Below are 26,107 nucleotides of genomic sequence, written 5' to 3'. Positions count from 1 at the left end.
TATATCCTTTTGGCAGAAAATAAGTATTAAACGAGCAACAAACAGGCAGTATAGTATTGGTACAAGCGAAAGATCAAGGGTTTGGGGAATCCGTGAAAAGAAGAGGACCAAGAAGGCCCAAGAACAAATTACTTATATTATTTTATTTTTCTATTTGTTATTATTATTATATTTATATATTATTATAATGAAGTCTCTAGCTCAGTTGCTGCACTAAGCTGATTAATATACCCACTCCGTGTCTCTCTAAATTACAAAAGGGACACATTATCACTTGGATAATGTGTTGAAAATAGAGTATAAACAAAGCATCTCAAGGTCAAGGTTAGCAGACCCTAGGAGAAGCCTGATCACCAGTGTTCAATATCTTGTTAATTTACTTCCATATAATACTTCCTGATTTCCGGTTCAGCCCTGATCCCTACACTTAGAAATGAAAAATTACGGTGTCAGGAGGGGCATGGAAGGAAGTTTTCTCGGCCATCGGTTTTAAATTGAATTAGGCCATACTTGGGACAAAATAAGGGCCAAAATTCCTCACATCAGTACACCAAGACCATCCCAGACAACTCTAAAAATCCACTGCAAAAAAATGTTCTTTTAACAGGTGACCCCAAACCAGAAAGAGTTCAGTCAACCCTGTATAGAAAATTTGATGAAACGGGCCTCCGTTGAAGTTTTCAAGTAGACCTCGGGAATAGACTTCAGGCATCCTCTGTGTTCCCTAGGCAGCTGTTTTTCTTCATTTGTAATCCTAGATCCTTCACAGTGACAAAGAAACGAATGCATGCCTGTCCATTCTTTAACATATCAGAAACCCCACCATCAAGATGTAGCTACATAGCAGCAGACCCAGATTACAACAAAAATGCCCCCGTTCACAGGTCCATGTGTTTTTCTACGAAACCGGGTACCACTCGTAAGTGACCACCGCTGCGATTCGTGTCTTGAGAATACTGGGGAAGGAAGAGTCTTTCATCATTAGTTTTGCATCCCGTCAAGCCATCCTGGGGATATACACTATGGGAATCCCCAACATTGGGTCATGCCTCATCAACGGCTACCTTTGAATTTTCACCCCAAAGCATCACCCTCCTTGGTGAGGCTGTGAGATAATTGCACAAACATTCTGAGAATGGCCAGTGGTTTCCAATGTGGATCGAGCCGAAATGCATATGGTAAAGACAATAAGAAGTCTTTTGCGAGTCTGGCCGTTCTCATTTCCCTCCCCTGATTGTGCACTTTCTGTAATGTTCCCTTTGGGTTTCATAATGGGAGCTGTCATACTCTGAGTGCTGACTCCTCCACAGCTCTCAGCCTGATCAGACCGATTAAGGCTGCTTTTCCTTGGAACTAGGGCAGCCTGATTATATTAAACGAAGTGCTCCTTGCACTGTGGCTACTAAAATGATTACAACCAACCAGGCTGCACTGGGTTTGCTGTTCCAAAGGCTGGTTACGTGAGAAGGAAGATAAATGCTTCCAAGACTTCATGCATCGGGCCTATATATTTACGCTCCTCCATACGGACAAAAGACAATGAAAATTTAAACAAAAGAAAAACTGTCGCACGATTCCTAACACAAAGGTTATTGACGTAATGTGCTGATATTGATTATTTAGCTGTATGTGCCGGTGAGAAATACGTGTGTATATTGAATACCTTCGATGCAATAGATCTATACAAGGTAAAAATAGCAAACAGTTGATCACGTGTTTTCCTAACTATGATTACCTTACAAACTTGCACGTTAATGACAAAAATAGGGAGAGCATTAGTCTTTCTTTATTAATTAAAAATTATCTTAGAAAAAACAAACTAGCGTTTTTTGTGTGTGAGAGCATCTATATAGAAGAGTTTAGAAATCAAATTTGTGGAAAACACGAGTTTAATAACGGACACGACCTTGTCAATTTTCTAGAATTCAGAAAAGCTACAGAAGTTTGTTAAAGATATGGAAATCACGTGGTCCACTGTAAAAAGATGTTCAAAAGCCATTTGCGGTCTAAATGTTGACAAATGATTGGAAGCTATGGCACTCAAATGGATGAGAAAATTGGTAAACACCCAATTTTCCATATAATCATAAATACTTCCTCAGCAGAGCTGGAATTGACACTTGAGCCATTGACTGGAAAACTTATAAAAACATATCCTTTCAGAAATTTAAGTATGGGGTAGAAAGGTCCAGATTTGGAATTGTGACGTTATCTTCATTAATATGTGATCACAACCATAGATCATAAAAGTATCCTTTCTACCCATGTCCACTTCCAGAGGCTACGGTCTATTTCTGGTTCCCACAGGACAGAAGGATCCTGTGGCCTCAGTGGACCCTCAGCCAGCCCTAGAAACACATCTAACATGTTCAATTCTCCTGCAGGGTCTACAAACAAAAAGGGTACAATGAGATGCTGAGACCACTCAAATGCCCCAGGAGCTTGGGATGTTTTGAATAGAGTGCGCTTCCAGCAGCCAATGGGTCCAAGGGTGAATTTCGGAGTTTACATAGGTGGGTCAGATAGTTGACTCTAACGTATGGCATATACTCTACCTTGTAGCTATTTGCAGGGGCAAACAATTCTTACCCAATCCTAAATTCCCAACACATGCCATTACTGCATCCCAATTACACTTGAAATCACTGCTTGGTACTTTTTATTCACTTCAAATACATGTTTAAAAAGAAAATGATTTTCACCACCTGTCAACTGAAAGCATTGTGAGACTGCAGTAACCAGGCTGTAAATAAGTCAGCAGAGATCAAGGCTTATTCTGGATACGTACCATTACATTGCCCTTCTACGAAGATGCCTTTAAAAATGCCTCCATGGAAGTCTATTGGGTTTCTCTTCCATCTCAGCACATTTTTCCCTATGAAAATAAGAAAGACATTTTATTGCTCCATGCAGTCAAAGAGATGCTGGATGCTTCAAACACCAGCATTAAATTCCTTATGAGCTTTCTTTTGGGTGCTTACAAGAACTAGCTGGTGGGAGTGGCATAAAGTAATTCTTACTTAAGTGGTTTCGTAATAATTCAAGCAACTGATCAAGAGCGGATGCCCACACACGCAAGGCTAATTCTATTACCAACCATTTGAGTCCCTACTCCATTTGAGAATTCCGAGTAAATGGAGACAGACTGAGGTTACCACTGTACGTCTTATCGGCATTACTTGGAGCACCATTAAATTTTTGTTAAATAATTAGTTTAGGGCATGTCTATGCTAGATGTAGCTTATTTAAATTAAGAATTTAAACTCTTTGGAGGTGGCCAGTTGGCTCAATTGGTTAGAGCACGGTGCTCTTAACAACAAGGTTGCCGGTTCGATCCCTACATGGGCCACTGTGAGCTGCGCCCTCCACAACTAGATTGAAACAACTACTCGACTTGGAGCTGATGGGTCCTGGAAAAACACACTTAAATAAATAAATAAATAAAGTAAAAAAAAAAATTAAACTCCTTGCAAAATTTAATTTGTGTAAACTGCCAATCCACATTTTATACATTATTTGCAAGACGTAATCCTGAGCAGAATTTTATTTTGTTTTCCCCCCCCACAGCAGTGGGTCGGAATGGACAAGATGCAACTCTGCTCTGTTCTCTTGGCTCTACTATGACAAAACTCGTCTGTATCTGGTCAGTAATTATCCGAGGACCATTTGGCACTCTTCTCGGCATCTCACCATGGCATCTTATCTTTCAGGGGTGATCTGCACGCAACACTGCTCTTTCTGCTAACAAGCGAGTGACACAACAAGGCAAGTGGCTACTGTGAGACATTTGGCAGAACCCCATCTTGTCTTTGACACTCACCATCTTCCATCTCTAGGGAAGGATCGTAAACACAAGAAGAGGGAAAAAAGAGTTCTCACTGGAAAGACTTCTGCTCATCAATATTGGTTCTGTCTGGGAGGACAACACACAAAGCTGGCGGTTGTTCCATCGGGAAGGTTTCCACCCATCCCACTGGCCCTTCCAGTTTTTCTCTTACTGAGCACTTAGTGAGCTATCTTCAATACGCACTGAACTACGCTTCCCACTAGGCAAGGTGAAGTGCATTCTTCATAGTTTTTCATTTCTTCTGAGACGATAGCCTTTGTGGGTGAACGCACAGTATTCCATTCTTTCAGACAGCTTTTTGTATTAGCAACCCACCCTCCATCCCTGTAAGGAAGGTAGTGGCCCTTTACTGCATCCTTGTTATGCCGTTTGGATGCTAACGGTTCTTATCAAGAGGGAATTCACATCAACACTGGTCCACTCAAATCCTCCTGTCATTTTACTCATTTGTTTTCTGCTACATGAGTCACTGTAGCCTGGGATGCAGTAATCCTTACTCCATATGCTTAAAGCTAAATTATAAGAGACAGTCATGGGGTTAATAAGATATTTCAAAGGTGGAAGATTAAATTCTCTAGATTAAAACACTTATGGGCTTTACTATTAAATTTAGACTGGATGAGCTATGGTAGAAGGCCTTGAGACAGATCCGCATGACTACAAACTTTATCATTTTGAAATTAATGCAAAATTATATATTATAATCTGTTTCCCCAGACAACTATACCCTACCATATAAATATCATTTGTAAAGACTGACACTATACTTAAACACTGATTCATCTAACAAAGCTTCTTTTAAAAACAAATATCACCTGTGATGATTTGATATTAAATAGTCAAGACAAACCTATCTTTATGAATTACTAACATATTAGCAAATGTTGACCATAAAAACCGTATGGTATTTAAAGGAGTCTCAGCGTACAGAGAATACATTAGTCAAAGCATACAGACCTTTGGAGGAATATCAGACGTGGAAGCTAAGGCTGATATATTCCACACTAGGATAAGGTTTCAAGTAAGCCTCTCCATATAACGTCATCTTTACAACTGAAGCTTTCGGGGTTCATTGAGACCTTCAGAGCCATTCCAATTCGTCCTACTTAGTAGGTCAAAACGATACCTAGAACATAAGCCATAAAGATAGATAAATATCTTCATAAATGGTGGCATTGGTGTAACTCTGACTTTTTGATTGGGCATTATTACGATTTCATTTCCAATAAATATTGGCTAGAGATCCTATGTTATTTCATTCCACGAGTATCTGCTGAGCACAGACTTTGAATGAGATAGGCCAGAAAAAGATTTCCGAAGATGCATGTGACAGAACCCCTGCCCTCAAGGAGCTTGTGTCTTGGTGGGGCAGAGCGTCATCAGAGCAAATACTTATATATAACTACGCAAGCCTCACTATCCATGATAAGGGGACAGAGCACCAGGCTCAGAGAGGTGACAGCTCTGAGAATGGCTTAGCAAATGGCCTCAAAGTGCATCCTGAAAGAGGAGGGAGAGAAGATCCATAGTTGTCAAAGAATCGCCTATGGAAACGTGCGGTAGAAACCACACCGGACTTTCCAGGGTCCTCAAGAATTCTGCACCATCCATGATGACAATTAAGGGTCCCCAAGATTTTGACATCACCCAGGACTGCTGTCTGCATGTACAATTGCACAAACTCACACAGAAAGAGGACAATATAAACTTATTTTTAAAACCTAAAGATATTCCAGAGGTATTTTCAAGTCAAAGAAAAGAAAAAAGAAAAATCCTAGGACCATCCATCATGTATTTTGTTTCTTTTGAGTCACAGTGGCCTGCTAAATTCCTAAAAGAAAAATGGAAGGAACAAGTTTAATTTTAGTAGATTTTCTGGAGTAGCTAAAAAAAAAAGTCATGTTCAGGTAAGAAAATAACTTATCTCTAGGTTGCAGTAGGGTCATTTGGTTATATCTAAAGGTGTATATAAATGCTGAAGTCAACAGAAATGACCTTAATTTTCACTCATAGTTATCTAACCCAAATTATATCTCCCAGTTCTCAAAAGAACAATCTTCCAGACTATATCCATTGTTTAAAAGATACATATTTAATAAAACATCTGTTTCTGTCTTGGATTTGCTCCCAATATTCTAATGCAATGCTCACATTGTTTAATTTTACCATTATGATTTCAAGAAAGAAAAAAGAAAAACAGAAAAATTCCAATTTACATGTTAAGAAGAGAAACTTAAAATATATATGTTCCAATTTTACACAATCCTCCTCCTCCCAAATCATTCCACAATTCTGATGAACTCTCAAGAAATTCATTTCTTGTCCACATGGTTAATTTTGACCTAAATCTTTATAACAATATTTAAAATGCACAGAGAGTCAACCATCCAGCAAGCAGTAGAAATAAACAGCAATGCATACAGCAGATTTATAGCTTTAATGTAAGACTCTAAATGATTAAGCTCCAAAATCCTTAGCATTCCTAAAATATATCACTCTCAGTTTCCTAGCGCTGGACTAGAATGGAAAATTTGACAAAGCTTTTCCATGATACTATCTTTTCAAAAAAGAAAAAAATTATAAAACCTCTACAGGCATGAATACTCTGGCAAAGAAGATTTGAAAAGATAAATAGGCATTTAACACTAAATCACTAAGTATATGGAATAATCCATACATTGCCAGTAAATCATGTTAGTTTATAAGTACCAACTGAACAACCAAGGAAAATCCATCTTCCCTTAGGTGAAAGACAAACTTCCTCGTACAACAAACTGCTTTAATGACCAAAGTGCTCTCCTCTCATAGTCTCTCTGGCCTGGCGACTTTCTAAGCAAATAGTGATGGTTGTATTAACACTTGTCCTTAACATGCAACATTTGAGTTTCTCATTCATTCATTGAAATAAGGACAGAGTGTCTTACAACCACTCACTTCTCCAATAAATACCCAATTAGCACCTTATCTATGCCAGACTCATGACACACACATTTTAAAGGCAGGAAAGCATTAAACACACATACACACACACACACACGCACACACACACACACACACACACACACGACAGAAAACAAAAATGTTTTCTGTTTGAGTGAGACCTGAGAAGCAAGTAAACAATGGACTACATATGAAAACAACAGAATGCAGAACCCACTTGAAGTGGAAAGAGGGCAGGATTTCCCAGACAAGGGAACTGGCCCATGCAAATGTCCTAATTTGTATGAGCTTAATTGCAGCACAAAACCAAAAGACAACTGGTAGACCAGCAGGCAATAATCAAACAGTGCTGTGGAACGGAGCTGCAGAGGTGGGCAGGGGCTCGTTGTGTAAAGCCAAAAAGATCAGTCAAATAAAGTTTGAGTTTATCGAAGTCTCCTACGAAGACATCCTTTGCAAAACATCTAGACTAAGAAGGGGATAGTTAGGTCAACGATTACTATGAAGAGCCTGCCTGTGATGCTTAGCGTGTGCCTATATTGTAAGGTATTTTTCATGCTTAATTAACTTACTTAGCAAACATCTCTAGAGGTAGGTAGTCTCTTCCTAACTCTCTTACAGATGAGAAAACTGAAACATGGAATATCCACTACTGAAATTCACACAGCTCGGGACTGTGAGGTATGGAGATGTGTGAAACCATTTTTAAAGAGACATACTGGTCTCTGCCCTCGGTTCCAGGCAGAATTCCTAAAACCCTTGTAATTTCCTGAGCTCTGTGAGCTGATAAGAGCATCTGGCGCACCGCTTATTCTAACAGTTGGTCTTTCACACCAGTTCCTGACACAGCTCCGCAATCCCTTAATTCCCTGGGTGATAAGAACACCTGTTGTTGTAATGAAATGACTCTGGGTGAACTCCTGGATGGCTTCAGAATGGGGGTGGATCACCAGAAAGCCAGGGTGAAAAATTTGGAACATTAGCCCCCACCCCCATTCTCCAGGAAGGGGAAAGGAACTAGACATTGAGCTAATGGTGGATCATGCCTAAGGGATGAAGCCTCCATAGAAGTCCCACTAGTGTGGAGTTCTGGGAACTCCTAGGCTGGAGAACACATTCATGTGCCGGGAGGGTGACACACCCCCGCCTCCCCAGGGAGAGAAGATCCTGCACTCAGGAACCTTGCAGACCTCACCCTGCTGTCCCTTCTACCTCTTCATCAGACTGCTCATCCATATTTGTTATCACAGCCTTTATTATATGATAAACTAGTACACGTCAGTAACTGTTTCCCTGAGCTCTGTGAGCTGTGGTAGCAAATGATGGCACCCAAGAATGAGGTCATGGGAGCCTCCGATTGGCAGCCACATAGAGAGAAGTCGTGGGTGAGCTGGGGACCTATTCCTTGCAATTGGCACTGAAGTTGGGGGAGGGGGAGGTCTTATGGGACTGAGTCCTGGACCTATGAGGTCTGTGCTAACTCCAGTTAGTGTCAGAACCGAATAGGATTGTAGGACACCTATGTGGTGTCACAGAGAATGCCTTGGCATGGGGAAAAAGCCCACATATTTGGTGTCAGGAAGTATTGTTGAGTGTGTGAGTAAAGGAGAAACACATGAGTGTTTTTCCCAGGCAGTATGGGAGAGGGGGATATAGCAGTATCCCAAGTTGAAGGAGACCCTGAGAAGAATGAAAGAGCAAGAAACCAAGAACAAGTACCACGAACCCCAGCAAAGCTCAGTTTGGTTGGAACGTGAAGTACCCAGAAAGGAGAGGTGATGACTGAAGTTGTGAAGACGGGAGTGGATGTGACAGAGGGCGGTGGCTGCCTGTTGATGGTTTTTGGATGGGGTGAGTCATGTTCTACAATCTATTATTTACGAAGATGGAGCAGGAGTCATTTTAAAAATAGACTGGAGAATAGGGAAGTCCATAGACAGGACATTAATATAGTAAAAATAAAACGTAAAACAGGACGATGGCCCAGGAAAATGGAGATGGATCACAGCCCTACAAATATGTAACAAGACCTGGAAATTGACCGACATTGGCAACACTGAACAGAGGGGACCCAGAGTGCATGATGAGGGAGGGAGAGGAGAAGATGCCATTCACGGCGACACAGATTGCAAAGAACAGAGCAAGCACGACACGACAGATGGTGGGCCAACTTCTGCACACGGAAGTGGGATTTGGGCAAAGTACAAAGGTGAAGTTTTGCAAAAGGCAAGCCTAGGAGCTGGAAGGAGCTTGAGAGAGAAGTCAGAACGGAGAGTAGAGCGGCATGGGGGTCTCCTGGGTGGAGGTGAGTGTGAAACTCCCAGTAAATGCAAAGGTCAGTGGGACAGTATGGAAGCAAGAGAAGTGGCCTGAGGCTGGAATGGAAGGAGGAACAGTGACAGGAAGCTGAGGGTTGGGAAAGTTGAGTAAAGGAAGAGAAAGGCAGTAGAGGAGAACCGGCGAAGTGAGTTTTGGAACTCAAAGGAGAAAATCCCTCAACAGAAGGACAGTAAACATGTCAGACTTCTGTCTTCCCAAGGTCCGTGTGTTTAGCCTCCTTATGGGATGTATAGCGGGCATTCTTCTAGTATAGGTAGTTTCATGGATCATTTTGTCTTCTGCTGGGACTGCGATCTCACTGGGGTTGAATCTGATGTATGTTTCTGTGTCCTGCAGTATCTAGCATGGTGACCTTCTCAAAATAAGATGTGAATACATGGTTATTAAATGAAGGGATGGATGGATGGATAGATGGATGGATGGATGGATGATGGATGGATGGATGGATGGATGGATGATGGATGGATGGATGGATGGATGAATGTTCTCGTCATGGCTTCTCAGTCTGTGACGGCAGAACAGCTCCATGCAGTCTGCAATTACCAGACTTCCCTTTGAGACAGGATGTACCCTTGGATCCCCAAAGTGGGAAGCAATCTGCTGGCATCAAATTACTCTCGTATTTTGAATTACTAGCTAAGCATTTGGAGGCCACAGAGGAATGAATAACGTCTAGCCTATCAGTGAGTTTTTACAGTGCCTTTGTCACATTCCCCACCATTTCATTACACCCCTGACAGCCCTGAGCTCATGGTAGATGCCTAATAAATAGTCACTGGCTTGAACTGACCAGAAACCTGAAAAGATGAAGTAACGTGTCAATCAGGAGAGCAAGACGGAATGCCAAAAGCGAACAACAAGACCCACAGGTATTAACGCCACCTTCCACATGGGAAAAGACCGAAGTCAGATGCGGGAGTCAACATGAAACAGGTCATTTGTGGAACTATAACCTGAAAAGACTCGAATGCAGTGGTCCTCATAAACCCTTAAATCAGCAGCAGAAAGCCCACGTGGGAACTTTCTGGGACCCATCCTGGATCTCTGACTCAGTAACTCTACAGCGGGAAGCCCAGAGTCTGTGTGTAAAAAGCCCCCCGACCCATGGGATTCTGGGGCTCAAATTTGAGAAACAACACACATCATGATCTGCCTTCAAAACAACGGATAGAGTGTATAGCACCTCCTGCAACTAAAAATGTCCCCAAGAGTGTTATTCGGACAAGATCAGATATAAAATGAATGAGAATTGACTCCTAAGACACAGAGGTACGGAGGTAGCAATCAGGCAAAGCAAGAGACAAGAAGCCAATTCTCTCATGAGTTCACGTCCGTCAGGTTTTCCAGCCCCAGCACTGAACTCTGCAGTCCTCGGCACCCCAATCCTTCCTGCCCCCCACCATGACATTTGGTTGTTTCTACCCCCGCCCCCAACTGGAACCTGAACATAAGGCAGCACCGCCTCCTACAAATCAGTCATGTCCTCCCGACCCCCCATGCACTGACAGGGTGACTCTTATTAAATAATGATGTCACTTGCAATTACGTGGTCGTTGGAGAAGTGCATTAACGCTCCAACATGAGGGAGCTGGGCCACTTCCGTATCTGCCCCCCATGGAAAGTCCAGGGCCTGGCAGGCCACACCCACTCATGGCTCAACGTGTTAAGCACTAAACACGACTGCAATTCTACAGGTTCTGCCGTGCACCTGAGCTGGATTGGGAGATTAAAACAGATCCCATTCGTCCACTTTATAAAGGTCGAAAAATATCTCCTCAGGGAAAAGAAAGGAGAAGGCGTGAGTCACGGGACGGTATGTCGCCACCTGGTCCATACAAACAGAGGGAGATTTTTGTTTGTTTGTTTGTTTGTTTTTTGCTTAAGTATTTACAACTCATGGCTTAGAAGCTGAACACATGCCTGAGGTAACCAGTGTCACATGCTTATTTTCTAACACTCAGACCTGGAAGGAAGTGAGATGCATGGGTGGAAGATAAAAAGTTGTACCTCTCCCGACGTTTAATTTTAGTGCAATTTAGGTTTTTCAAACACACAGGCTGCATTGTGCTTTCCCAATCCAGCTAGACTTTGGTCAATCCCTCTGTCTTTCTTACACGATTTCGAGTTCCAAACCCCTTCTCCCTGACTTGCTTCTGGCGTTTAACCCGGTCCCAATGAAATTTATTCAGAAAACACGTGGAGTCCCGTATTGTCACTAATCATAAGTTGAAAGGAGCAGTATTGAAGTCAAAAATCTTAATGACACTGATGGTGGCTCTCGAATCCTGCAAACCTGGAGCTGGAAAGGACCTGGAGATCAGTGCAACTACTCCTTTTCCAGGTGAGGGACACGTCCACTGGTTCCCTTCGAAGGACTGCAATGAAAAAGGGGACCCCAGCCGCACTCCAGGAGGTACACATGCCGTCCTAAGTCCTGAAGGAACGGGGGTGATCCCAGAGGACAAGTATCCATCCATGTATGACTGGAATGTATCATAGAGCAAGACCCAGGCTGAGGAGGAGGCACTGGGCTGAGAGAGGGGGTCTGCACGTCACCCCAGCTCTACCCAGAAGTGGGTACTTTACTTCGGTATGTCCTTTAGATGTAAGGCTGTTGTGACAAAGGACCACAAGCTCGATGGTTTGTAACAGGAATGTAGTCTCATGGTTCTGGGAACCAGAAGTCCCAAATCAAAGTGCCAACCAAACCACGCTCCCTCTGAAGGCTCTAGGGGATGGTCCTTCCTGCCTTTTGTCCATTCAGGGGTCTGAATATGCCAAGGTATGCAATCCTTGGCATACCTTGGCGTGTAGCTCAATACTCCCACCTCTGCCTCTATTGTTACATGGTTGGCTGTCTTCTCCACACATGTTTCCGTCTTCTCACAATGTGTCCGTGTATTCACACATCATTTTCCCCTCTTAGAAGGACATACGTCCTACTAGATGGAGCCCACCTAATGACCTCACCTTAATTACATCTGCAAGGGTTCTATTTCCAAATAAGGTCATATTCATTATGACGTGCTAGGGGTTAGGACTTCATTCTATCTCTTTGGGGAACACAATTCAACCCACCACACTTGGTTTAGTCAAATGAGATGGTGAGACTCAGGGTGTTTTTGCTTTAGTTTCTAGGGTTAAATTTGGAAAGGAATTGAATGAGAAAATTGTACGAGATCTCTCTCTCTCTGTCTCTCTCTCTCTCTCATTCTCTCTCTCTTCAAACACACGGTCTGACAAATTCGTGAAATTGTTGCAACGCTGTTGCTAACCTTTTTTGATATCAGAGGGATAGTTCATTAAGAATTTGTACCAACTGGACACACAGTGAACCACGTTTACTAGTTGGAAGTGCTGAAAAGGCTGCGTGGAAAAGTTAGACGACCTGAGCTTTTCACCAACAATTCACGGCTCTTGCATCACAACAATGCACCAGCTTACACGGCACTGTCTGTGAGGGTGTTTTTAGCCAGTAAACAAATAACTGTATTGGAACACCCTCCCTACTCACCTGATCTGGCCCCCAGTGACTTCTTTCTTTACCCGAAGATAAAGGAAATATTGAAAGAAGATATTTGGATGACATTCAGGACATCAAGGGTAATACGACGACAGAGCTCTGATGGCCATTCCAGAAAAAGAATTCCAACATTGCTTTGAAGGGTGGACTAGGCACTGGCATCGGTGCATAGCTTCCCAAGGGGAGTACTTCTAAGGTGACCGTAGTGATATTCAGCAATGAGGTATGGAGCACTTTTTCTATGATGAGTTTGCGAACTTAATTGTTAGATCTCGTACATCAAACACTGTTGACAATAACTGTATAATCAATTGACTTTTCTCTTACATTTTGCTGGACCCTGGCTTATTTACCCGTTTCCTTATAAATACTTATCTTTAAATTTGCTCCATTAATTCCTTTGAATGTCTTAGCCATGGCATCGATATACAAAAATACAACCAACGTTTTAAAAACTGGAGACAAGAAGAAGGAAACCATTTACATTTGGGAAGTCTGAAGTGAATACAATGAAATAATATTCATTGTTAGCTGGCGTGAGTAACGAAGAAATGCGTATAGAAAAATACAAGGAAATACAACCCCACAATCCCATTTAACAGACTAAAACTCCTGACAATTAGTTGGCGTGCGTCATGAGACTTTTAACGACTACTGTGGAGTTAATGTTGGTACTTTAAATGAAGCAGAACAGTGCATTATTATTTCATTACCACCTGGATAAAAATAACTGCTTTTGCATAATCCTTTTATCATAAAAACTGTAAAAAATGCCCATTTATCACAGAAATTAAAAACGATAATACAAAATATCCTATTATGAAGTCATTCATGACAAATCTTGCATTGCATTCTTTGGGGTTAGAGGTATTAGTTTCCAGTCTCTGAGGTTAATAATACATCTCTGAAAAACACATTTTCCCCCCATAGAAATCCATCTTGCAGTCACTCATGGAATATTAAAACCTCTTATTTTGCTGAAGAACCTAATTTTAATCAATCAATGTAACGGTTCAGACAATACAACACCATTTTCGATGAGTCCTAAATTTAATTTTCTGTGCAGCACGTTTCTAGAGCCTGCATGGATGTTGATAATTTCTAAGTAACTGACAGCTCTCAGTAATCTGTGCGTCAGATTTCTGTGCATCGAATAGTCCAGTGGAACTGGACTACATTAAATAGTCCAGTTCTGTCTTCTCATCTACTGTGGTGGCATTGATTTTGCCCAATGTTAGGCAAGCGATGTGCATGTTGTTTCGTACCGTGTTCTGAAAGGTCCTTTTTGAGGATTTCCCATTTTTTCCTCTTTTGATTTCCTCCAATGCTCTCACTTACATAAATTAATTCCATCTTCCTTTTTGATAAAGTCCATTAATAATGACTATCCCCAATCACCCACTGAACCCTCATTACAACTGATAACGATTCGTAAAGTCAATGCTGGTTATGAAGACGCACTTCCAAAATAATGTGGTATCCCTCGTTGCACAGTTTGCCTAATTCTTCTAATGTTTGCCCTAACACAATGAAATTCTCTGTTTCAAGCCTAACATAAGCATATCTCATTCTATAATACAGGCTCTTAACTGCAATGGAGTTTATCCCCCAGGGGACATCTCGTGACGTCTGAAGATATTTTGTTTGTGACAACTGGGGACAGATATGCTCCTGGCATCTAGAGGCTGCCGGCTATGGTTACTGCTAAATGTCCAACAATGCACAGGGCAGCCACCTACAGAACAGAATGATCCAGACCAGTATCAACAGTGCCAAGATTAGCAAACTTTGCTTCGTCAGAAAGATGTATTCCTGCAAACTATCAGAGGAAATCCAATCACATTTTAAACATTATGCGGCAGTTACTAGTTTGCAAACTTCTCTAATGCATCCTTCTCTGATAGATTCCAGTCATCTACTAATTATAGGTTAATAGTCTTAATCTGTGTTACACAAGTTGGATTTATGAAGCGCACGCGTGTGCACACACACGCACACATATACACTCACACACACAGTTACACATAAAAACATGTGGGGGGCATGCCCTGCTATTTCTAGCAAGAAGATTCTTTTAAGAGGTTGATAACTCATTCGTTTTATTTTGCTCTTCAAGTTAAATGTCTAATATGTGTTATTTTTCTCAACTATGCAACCATTTATCCATCGAGTGTATGTTGTTCTATAGAAGGATGAAATAAACTTAGAAACACAGAAGAGGGGTTGTTGCCAGGAGCAGGCGGTGTGGGAAATGGAGAGATGTTAATCAAAGGATAGAAAGTTCCAGTTATAAAATGAACAAGTTCAGACATCAAACGGACAGCAGACTATAGTTAACAGTAACTGCATTGGACCTTTGAAAGTTGCTAAGAGACTATAGCTTAACCATTCTCAGTGCAAACAGGAAATGGTAATTATGTGACATGATAAAGGTAGGTGTTCGCTAAGCGCTACAAAGACCATCGTGTGGCAACATATCACTGTATCACATCAACACGTGTCCACTGTAAACTCCTATGTTACAGATCAATTCTATCACAGTAAAGCTGGAGAGGGGGATGATGAGAGAAACCGACAGTGATGAGAAACCACTTTGGTTAGCCATCTGTCCCTAAGCTGTCTTCATGCGGGTTCTAACTATATTAGCAAAAGAATGATGTCCAGCTATAACTGTGCACATTACGTGGCTAGTCTTGAATCTACATCTTTCTAAATATAACACTCAGCATGGACTTGAACCAAAACTGAAATAATGTGGTTCACTGTGAGTTGGGAAAGGGAGGGGGACCTACAGGTGTAGGTGTGTGTGTGTGTGTGTGGGTGTGTGTGGTGATGGAACAAAGGCTACCTTCCAACCTTCTTTTTACTTGCCTCTTGTCAGCACTGTGTATGTGTCCAGTACCAGATAACATGAGGTCCAGCAAGTCCAGACCACACCTCCCAGCCCCCGCACACCTGCCGTAATGACCCAGCTTTCCTTCTGGGGTAGCACTACCGCAAGTCACGAAGCCGCACTCCCTAGGGACTGGGTAACCTAAGGCTGAGTATGACGGAAACCACTCCTGTTCCTTTAAAAATAACTTGAGTACTATATTTTGCTGATTCTATAACCTACTTTCATACAGGATGAAAAGAAACAGCAGTTTCTTTAATATTAATTTGCATGAGCAAAAGATGGAGAGGGCGGGAGGGAGATCGACGAAAAGGGATTCGACAGACAAACCAACTTGGTGCAACGCACAGACCTCGTGTGACTTAGCAAACTGCTAACAAAAATCAGTTTTGACTTGTATCACTTAAAAGTTGATGACAGCGACGAGTCGTTGACAATTTGAGGTGTGGTAAAGCTGTGACGGCCGCGTAAAAAAATGGCTCTTAACGTTTTAGAGCAATCCACTGACGTACGCTTACATCCATTGTATGGTGTCATAATAAGAACAGGGAAATGGATGAGGTTACATATGAGAGATGATGCTATGGCTTCATAATCGCTGAAGCTGAGTGATAGATCCATGATATTCCTTATTCCATTTTCTTCTTTCTTTGCATGTACTTGAAATTTTCTGTACTAAAATATTCCATACAATTTCAAATACGTAGTTTGTTTTTTTGTGTGTGTTTTTTTAAGGATACAAACAAGTTTACAAATCAAAATGAAATAAGTAATGCCCAGATGATGAAGAATGTAAGATTAACATAGAAGTATTTGGAAATAATTTCTAGGATCAAAACTATAGGAATACTCTAAAAGTCAAAAAATAAACACTGACCGAGGACGTGAAGAGACGTTTTTCTAAAGAGGACATACAGATGGCAAACAGACATGAAGAAATGCTCAACCTCACTAACCATCAGAGAAATGCAAATAAAAACCACAATGAGATACCACCTCCCCCCAGTCAAAATGGCTATCATCAATAAATCAACAAACAACAAGTGCTGGCGCGGATGTGGAGAAAAGGGAACGCTTGTGCACTGTCGGTGGGATTGCAGATTGGTGCAGCCACTATGGAAAACAGTATGGAGGTATCTCAAAAATCTGAAAATGGAACTACCTTATGATCCAGTAATTCCACTCCTAGGTATCTATCCGGAGAAATCCAAAACTCCACTTCAAAAATCTTTATGCACTCCTATGTTTATTGCAGCACTATACACAATAGCCAAGACATGGAAACAACCAAAATGCCCATCGGTAGATGACTGGATTAAGAAACTGTGGTACATTTATACAATGGAGTATTACGCAGCCATAAAGAAGAAAGAAATCTTACCATTTGCAACAACATGGATGGACCTAGAGAACATTATGTTAAGTGAAATAAGTCAGACAGAGAAAGATAAATACCATATGATCTCACTTATATGCGGAATCTAAAGAAAAGCATAAGTGAATGAACTGACCAGAAACAGTGTTGGAGACAAAGAGGAAAAACTGAGGGTTGCTAGATGGGCGGGAGGGGTGGGGGGTAGGGGGGAGGGTGAGGGGATTAGAAAACAATCAGTAACCACAAGATGGCCACGGGGATATGACAATTTGGGGAATGTAATCAATAATGTTGTGGAGATTTTGTAGGGTATCCGATGGACACTTGTCCCATTTGGGAGACCACCTCAGGGATGATGTAGATGCCTGATCACTGCACTGTACACCTGAAGCTGAACAATAATGAATGCCAACTATAATTTTATATATATATATATTTACAAGAAGTGGAGTACAGCATTAGGAATAGAGGCAGTGGAAATGCAATGGCTGTGTGCGATGTCAGCGGGGTAGTGGATGGGGGCGGGGGGTGGTCACTGTGTGAGGGATATAAATGATAAACGTCTAACTATTACATTGTTTTGTGCACCTGAAACTAATAAAAAAAATTTTAAAGGGGGTAAAAAGGTGAAGGGGAATAAGAAGTTCAAGTTTCCAGGTATAAAACAAGTAAGTCAAGGATGTAATGTACAGCATAAGGAATATAGTCAATAATACTGTGATAGCATGGGATGGTGTCAGATGGCTGCTGGATTTATCACAGTGATTACTTCCTTGGGTATATGAATGTTGAATAACTACAGTGTATACCTGAAACTAATAGGATATTGTATGTTAGCTACATTTTAATAAAAATTTTATAAAAACAAAAAAACAAAAAATAAAAAAAATAAAGCCTGACCTTCTGAGAGAATTAATCATGAAAAATAACGCTTATGAAGATTTGCAATAATCCTAAGTGGCTTCCGCTATAATATTGTGGGAAAGGTAAACTTCCAAATGGTGTACCTCTAGATAGTTACATAAATATAAAATAAAAATATGGATGTAGTGATGTGAATATGGATATAATTCAAATATAAATACAGGCAAGTGCAACATGATACAAGTATAGTCACAGGTATGATAGTTATGATATTAATGGTTATAGACACTGATATTGGCATAGATAGATAGAGTGATATATGTGCAAATATGTACATACATTACACAGGCTATAAATACCGATAAAATATAGGTATAAATAGATAACCATCATCTATGTTTTAAAAACTCAGGAAATTGCTACCAGAAGTTATACAAATTGTTTAGTTTTTTTTTATCACTGGCTTATGGAATGATGCTGATGAGTTTAATTTTTTTTTTTCAAAATTTCTGTATTTCCTATAATACGCATTCCTTTTCTGCGAGGAAACACACACTGTCTTTTAAAAGCTCCTTGAAAAGGCCAGAGTGTGCTTAAATGACTTATTCATAAAATGGACCCAGTTACCAGAATTCAAAAAGAAAACCACTAGAATGCTTCTTACAATACACTTAAGTCATAACCACCCATGAGCATATTAAATTTTTATATTAAAACCCACAACATAACGTTAAACAAATGAGATCACCTTTTTAAAACATTCTCCCCACCCCTCTCTTCTGGCAACCATCAACGTATTCTCTACATCTATGGTCTGTTTTGTTTTGTTTATTCTTGTTTTCTTTTCTTTTTTTTTTTTTTTTTTCAGATTTCACGTATATGAAAACCATACTGTATTTGTCTGACATGTTTCACTATACTGCCCTCTGGGTCCATCCAAGTTGTTGCAAATGGCAAGATTCAGGAAATGAGATGGCTTTTAAAAAATATCACGATGAAAACACACACGTGGTCGTGCATCTGGGCATTCTGAAATCTATCCTCATCCATGGGGTACGACTGGACGTCTCTGGTCAGAAATACGTTCCTTTAACGTTACACCTAGTTATTGAAAAAACACTAGGATACGTTGTAGAAGGCATGATCCCAAGGCCCCTCTCAAACTGTGGTGTACGGGACGAGTTTTGCTTTGCTTTCTGCCATGGAATGTCAGAGATGGATGCAATGAAACCCTGTCAAAGACGTGTGAACTTGGCGGGTCCCCTGAGGTTTCCTGGTGGAAAGATGTGTTTTTCTAAGCTGAACAGCCCTGGACCTATGAGGTGGGTGGGAGCTGACCAATACAAGCGAGACTCTGAGTGAGACACCAAAGCCAGAAACTCTCGTGCGTCAACCCTCCGAGACTACAATCCTCCATCCCGGTCCAAACCCTGGATGGGATGTGTCCTCTAGTGGTTCTTACCAGAGTCCTGTCACCCACCAGCTCTCAATAGCCAAAGACTTATTGGCGTCCAACCATGGCAACAGAGTAAGACAAGTACCTGAACAGTAACACTCAGGTAGTACTGGGTTATATACCACCATGGAGTATTGGAAGAATACACGAAATACGCGTATGTCCACACAGAGCTAAATGAATGATGGGAAAAATAAAGGAACGAATGGCAGACAAAGGACGAGTCTTCCTTACAAAGGAAGTCTAACTAACTGAAGGCAATACTCGACCATCCAGGATGTGGATGGTCTTCTCGCCTTGGAAGGACATGAGTGATTTGCTTGGAAGCAATGGACTATGGAACAGGGAGGGCTGTGTGACCTGACAATGGAGAAACCTGGTTCGGCGAGGCAGTGTCACCTTGAAAGGATGACGAGAAGGGCAGTTTACCGCTGTGTGTTCCTTCCCCCAAAACACACACCCCCGTCTAAAACAGCTCCCAAACTCCAACTCGGGGACGCTTCACATGATACCTCAAAGCTATGAAAACTCATGAAAAACAAGGTCATGCAAGTGTCACAGACTAGAGGAGACTTGAGGACACATGACAGCCAGATGCAATGGGGTATCCGGGGTGCGATGCTAGGTGACAAAGGGACATTAGGTGAAACACTGGTGAAACAGCACATCAAGTGTGGGGGGTAGTTAACAGTGATGTGTGGGTAGGGCTGCCTTATTTGTGACAGGTGTAGGCCGTTAACTGGGTCCCTAGCAAACTGCAACTCTGTATCATCTTTACAATTTCTTGGACATCTAGCGCTAAAAAAGAAATAAAAACAGCATTGAAAAAATGCCCTAAAGGAAAACCGAAAGGTTTCTATTTTGCAGAATTCGTCAGCGTCAGCGTGGAACAACAGACTTAGTGTTCTCACTCCAGTAAGGGGGGTGGTCTGCCGGCTTCTGACCCTAACACTTCCCATCCAGTCAAATACTCATATCCTGCTTTGAATTCTGCAGAGTCAAAGCCCCAACACACACAAGCAATGCGACAACAAAGTTAACAATTTAAAATGCCTCTCACTGGATTTTATTTTAAAGGGTTCGTTTCAAGTGCATTTACTTTGAAGCATCGTGGAAAAATAGTGAGTCTCAGACACCAGAGAGGGCTTTCCACACAGCTCGAAGCTCAAGTTCTGAGAAGAGGAAGAGAGAAGAACATAAAGCCCTTGACAGAGCCGCCGAGCTGTTTGTCAAACAATCAGTAATTCCCAGGTACACAGGTTCCATCTCAAGAAGAGCCATGACACTAAAATAGCCCAGTTTCCTCAGGTCCCCACCACAACAACCCATTATGCAAACACAGGGGGTCAGGAATGAGCTGTGTAGCCACATCACATAGATTATGCTCATAGTAAATCAGCAATTTCTTATCCTGACCTCTGTTTCTCCTTGGTGCAGTCCTTTGATGCAGATGAATCGTCATTTAAAATATACCGATTTTAGAACGGACAGGTGCCATGCAAAGCCCTTGTTGTGTGACAAGACAATCATAGACCTGCCCTGCCCTCTGAGCTGAACTTTCTGTGTCACCTGGTCTCATTCCATACAGTTGAGACCTCAGGGTTTACCAGAAAAAGGGGCTCCTTGCTCTTGGCCCCCAAAACCCCTTGGTTGTCTTGACACTTAGGTGATGGTAAAAGTTTCTTTCCTCTAGGTTGCGTCTCACGGGACTAGAAAGAGATAGACAGAGAAGTGGAATCCATCTGTGTTTGCAGAGATGAAAAAGGTTCAAGTTCCCTCCTTGGCCAAAGCCTTGTGGGGAGAGAGGAGAATGAACCCCTGGAAAGGGTCCATGCTCTCTCGAACATGTCTGCAACAAGGCAAGGCGTAGCAAATCAGTGCAATTAAGTAACATTGCGAAAAACGGAAAGATACTGGGTTCTTACAGATAATGATGAAGAATCGAATTTTTTAGAAAAGATCAGAAGCAGGTAAGTTGCTTTCCTAGAAACCAAGAGAAGAAAAAAAAAAAAAAAGCAGTTCCAAATAAGAAGTTTTGCTTTCAATGTTGGAGGTGTTTTTCCCACTCCCTCTCCTACTTCTTTTCATCAAAACGATTTCTCATTAAAGCTCTGCTACATGTTAATGAAAAGTAGGTTTTTGAAAATCTAATTCTGTGCTTTGCTGTATTAACCCACTGGACCATTCCTCTGACGTGGTGTGCTTCTTATAAATTGGCAACAGCAGATGTGTCAAACCCTGGAATTTCAGGCACTGCGTCTTCATTTCAGAAACAGTGTTTAAAAGTACTGACCAGCCGTTTGGGCTGAGATAAGTCATTAAGCTCTTTGTGACTCAGATTCCCTGTGTGTCAATGAGGGAAGACGAATGACCACTCAGTGATTGTCAAGTCCTAACAACCTGTGACTGCATTACTTTTTAATTTTGATATGAATATCCCAACCCACTATATTGTACTTCATAGATTTAATAATTGTTTAAGCACATTTGTATATTCCCCAAAGTAAAAGTGGATAACAATGTATATACACGTTCCAAGATTCAGAGTATCCTACTCCCCGCTAAACTGAAACAGCTACAAAATTACGTAGTATATACTGGAACATTGTTCTGAATTGGAAGGGAGGATTTCATTTTCTAGTAGGTTGGAAAGGATACCAGAGGAGGAAAGGAAGATCAGCGTCTGGCTGCCTTCCATTCTGATCTGCTCCGGTGACACCCAGAGAGCTTGGCCCACCACAGCTCGCTGTGAAACGAGGTTAGGAATTCCTGCTACTGCATAAATTCCCTCTGGCGAGGGGCCACAGACTAGCAAGTTCAAGCGAAACCAGGAGAGGTGATGACCACCGCATGGGAACAATATCTTTGAAATTGTCATGGCAGCTGTTTCAACACCTGCAAAACCAGGCCGGCCATCTATGTGTGACATTTACCCCTGGGCCCCAGAGAGGCTGCAGGCAGGTGCTTGTGCTTTCTCTACATTAAACAGCATATTTAGGGGAGGTAGAATTTATAGTTAAATATGATATTAGAGCTCCCCTTCCTTTTCAGTTTTCTTATCCTTAAACTATATTTAAAGAGAAAGGGTAAACACATTATCTTGGAATGATTTAGCAGTAGAATTGGAATGGTCAAATTTGTCGTTATAAGGAATACATTTGAATTTTTTTTTTTTTACTGATTGTGTTAAGGTATTATTATACAGTGCAGAGTAAAAACTGCCTTTTTAAAAATTGTCAGGAAGATGTGTTTCCCGATAAAGTAAATTATTTACATATATGCAAATATATGTGTGTGTTTATATAATTTACATATATAAATTGTTATTACATATATAAATTATGTATAAAATTATTACATAAATTATATAAATTTATATAAGTAAATTACATAGACATATATAAATTACATATGTATATATTTAACCCAGTCACATACAAATTAGCAAGAAATTGTTTAGCTCCACGAATGCCCAACATGTATCCTATTTTATATACATTCGTACAACTAAATGGTTTTTGTTAACTTGGATGTAACTAGATTAAATAACCAAAATTTTTTAACTCAACATACAAGCTTATTTATGAAATTTTCATGTAATGTTGATAAATTTTAGCACCTGATTCCCTGTTATTCATCAAAGGGAGACTTTTCAGTCAATATAATTATCACATAAATTCACGGACATTACTTTATCTTTGAAATTGTCACGGAACCATGAATCACCATAAAACGCCTTCGCACAAATTTAGTGATTCAATGTCTGAATTACTATGCTCCTAACGCACTACTGCTGGATTTCCATCTGAACTTAAATTGGCAGAAGACTTTTGCTGAGATGGCATTTCCCCAGGTTACAAATGATCACTGCCCTCCATCTTTATTTTTTATACCAGCTTTATTGCGGTATATCGCGTAGGACACAGTTCATGCACCTATCCACTGTCACAGACGTCGGTTTGTTTTATGTTGTAACAAACTCGTATTTCTCCCACTTTCCGCTTTGCCATTCCAGTATCTCTGCTGTACACTTTCTTTCTCCGCACATGTAGCTACTATTTAACGTCAGGGTAACTGTTACATTCCTTCCTCCTCTGCGTTACTGTACTTCTCAGCAAGGAGGACTGTCTCCTGCCTGCTGGGTTACATTTCAGCTGCTAGCTCTGAGCTCTCTGGGCTAATAACAGGCAACATAAATCCCAAAGTAAGGTTTGTTGGGGTTTTTTGCCTTGTTTTTGGTATTTGATTGTTCATTTTCAAAATGTCTTGTCCACATTTCGATGATGCTGATTCTCTAACGGTGTCAGTTGCAAATAATTCTCTGGCCGTGCCCTAAAACTAGTCCATCGTAAGCTTGGCACGTGGGTGAATTCACAATATGTACACGCGTGTTGACGCTTCCTTCACAGCAAAAAGATCAGGCAGCTGTCTCTTCCCCAAAGTTCTCTTATCATCAAGTATCTTTGTCTTTGCTCATTAACCCTAGTAGCCTGTCCTACTGAAGACATTGAAACTTAACAGGGTATCGTCTCCATCTGAAAATTATAAAATGAACCTTATTCCTCATATTTGAGCAAAAAGGCCCTACTGATTTTTGCTTTCAACTGTTTTAAAAATGTTTATGAACACTGAATTAAGGTTTTTTCCTTAACATTGGGCATAGGACATGTGAGATTTCTCACACACACACACACACACACCAGAGGGAGACAATGAGATTCTAGTATCTAACTTCTTTGTTCTTAATGATAAGTCAGGTGTATTTTTATTGTGCCCATCCAACCTCCCACACTTATGTTTTACTGCCACTCAAGAGGTACGAAATGGCAAGGTCATTCGGGTAATATAGGAAAGATACACAACATAGTGTTCTTAGACTTCAACAAATGTTGAACAAATAAATGGGATACAAAAGAAAAAAAAGAAGAGAAAAATCCAACAAGTTCATTTCTCCAGATTACCTTGGCAATTCAAACACTTTAATGTAACCTTAGGTCTTGGTAGCTATTCTTTCAGCTCTCCATCAATAAAATATAATAGAAGTATTTTCAACACAGGTCTGCGATGATTAGTTATGTAATTTGGGTCACACTCCTTACAAAGAATCTCAAATTATCTGTGATGTCTCCTGAATCCATTAGTGTGGGCTTCTCAAATCCTTAATGCGTCTGCTTTCAGTGTAACATTTAAGAGAGGGGTATAACACAGGCGATTCTCCAAAATCATTGGATCCGGGAGCTTCTTTAGGAAAGAAGCTGATTTGGGAATCGTTCCCATCAACTACTACTTATCATGTTTTCATATATTTTTTTAAATTTTTTAGAAGTTTTTTTCCCCCTCTGAGACAATGCAATCTTTACTCTGTATTCAAGCAATCCTGGCTCACCCGTATGACTGACACTGTCTATTACTAAGCTTGTTTCATGAAGCAAAAAGACCATAACTGGCTGAAAAATAGATTACCTGAGAGGTAGTGGTTTGGGACAATCATCTGTGATTTTACAGTCTTTGACATTCAAACACATTAGAATTCAATGTATTGTTCATGCCTTCAAAATGCTTTCTTGCTGTTCGACAAGTGTTTATTTTGTTTGTTTGTTGTTTTTTATTAAACTATTCTTTCCTGACTATTTCAACCATCGCTCTACCTAGTTACCTAGTTACTAGTTAGTAGTTACTAGTTACCTCTATCTAGTTACTAGTTACCATCGCTCTATCTATTTCCTTAAGTCCTTTAAGGACGTCTGAGATCTCGTCACTCACCCAAATTTATAAAAGCTGGGGAGAGAGGGAGAGAAGAAAGGAGAGAGGGAGGGAGGATGAAGGAAAGACTCTGTAATCCATCCCATAAAATAAGAAGGCATGATATACCGGGGGTGCCAAAAAATGCATGCAAGTGGACACTTTGGTCAACGTGGCTCAAACAGTAGTTCACTGTCATCAGAACTGCCTGGGCACTGATGGGAACCACTTTGAGCAACTCTTGTTATTGCAGAAGTCACACGTGACTTGTATTCCTCTTTTGTTATTGGTATACATTGAGTATTACAATTTTAATACAGTTTTTTTCCTTTGTTAAAATGTGTATACATTTTTTTGGCCCCCGCTGTATGCATGAACTAAATACTCTAACAATGTTCTCATGCACATTCACACATACATAGGTAGGGATTTCTGAGAGCAGATCTGTGCCTTATTTACGTCTCCATTTCCAGGACTAACTTTGCCTGCAAACCTATGACAGGTAATACAGTACATGTTCAATAAAACTGATGAATGCCAAGAAGGTGCATGAAGAACAAACTCTTGCTGGAGTAAGAGCATAGTTTCCAGAAAAAGATAAATATATCTTAGCCACCAAGTTTCCTTCCTGCCCGGGCTAAGGACCTCCATCCATTTCTGAACCTACCATATTGCCTCTGCATCTTGAGCAAGACCACACAAGTGACCCGGAGAACAGAATCTATCCACAGTAGGCAAACGGATGCTTAGACCATCACCACCGTCACCACCATGCTCATGGTGGACATCATGGATTGGCTGTGGCATCTTTCCTGCTGAGCGCCACACAACCTTACACAGACTCTGCCTACCCATCACGGCAGGAAAGATACATGGCTCCACGTATGTCACCAGTGTTGTGAGATTTCGAGACTGGTTCACAAAAGCACACGAAGTATCAATCAATTGTATTTCAGTGAGTAGAGGACTATGTATGTAGCCACAGTGATATTAACAGCTCTTCTGCACTGAAGGGTGAACTTGTAGTTTCTGTGGACCATTACCATATATCGCCGTGTATAATGCACACGTTTTAAGCCCACATTTTTATGTGAAAAATAAGGGTGCGCATTATATGTGGGTAGTAC

At 40.9% G+C, this 26,107-nt stretch overlaps 1 protein-coding gene across 5 annotated transcripts in view; it reads right to left on the bottom strand.

Annotated features, from left to right (window-relative positions):
• NLGN4X (neuroligin 4 X-linked) overlaps positions 1–26,107 on the bottom strand; it is a 280,112-nt gene that overhangs the window by 243,087 nt on the left and 10,918 nt on the right. For 4 of the 5 annotated variants that reach the window (XM_033115465.1, XM_033115480.1, XM_033115447.1 and 1 more), the window contains exons 2-3: positions 4,805–4,973; positions 2,789–2,875 (exon numbers count right to left, since the gene is read on the bottom strand). The gene's annotated coding sequence lies outside the window, so the exon portion shown is untranslated. The remainder of the gene's footprint in view (positions 1–2,788; positions 2,876–4,804; positions 4,974–26,107) is intronic. The other variant, XM_033115472.1, reaches the window with a different exon arrangement.

This window comes from Rhinolophus ferrumequinum, chromosome X (assembly GCF_004115265.2).
Source record: "Rhinolophus ferrumequinum isolate MPI-CBG mRhiFer1 chromosome X, mRhiFer1_v1.p, whole genome shotgun sequence".
In the NCBI taxonomy this organism is placed as follows: Eukaryota; Metazoa; Chordata; class Mammalia; order Chiroptera; family Rhinolophidae; genus Rhinolophus; species Rhinolophus ferrumequinum.
Note: the sequence above shows the minus strand (reverse complement) of the source record. Positions and strands in the feature narration are given on the sequence as shown.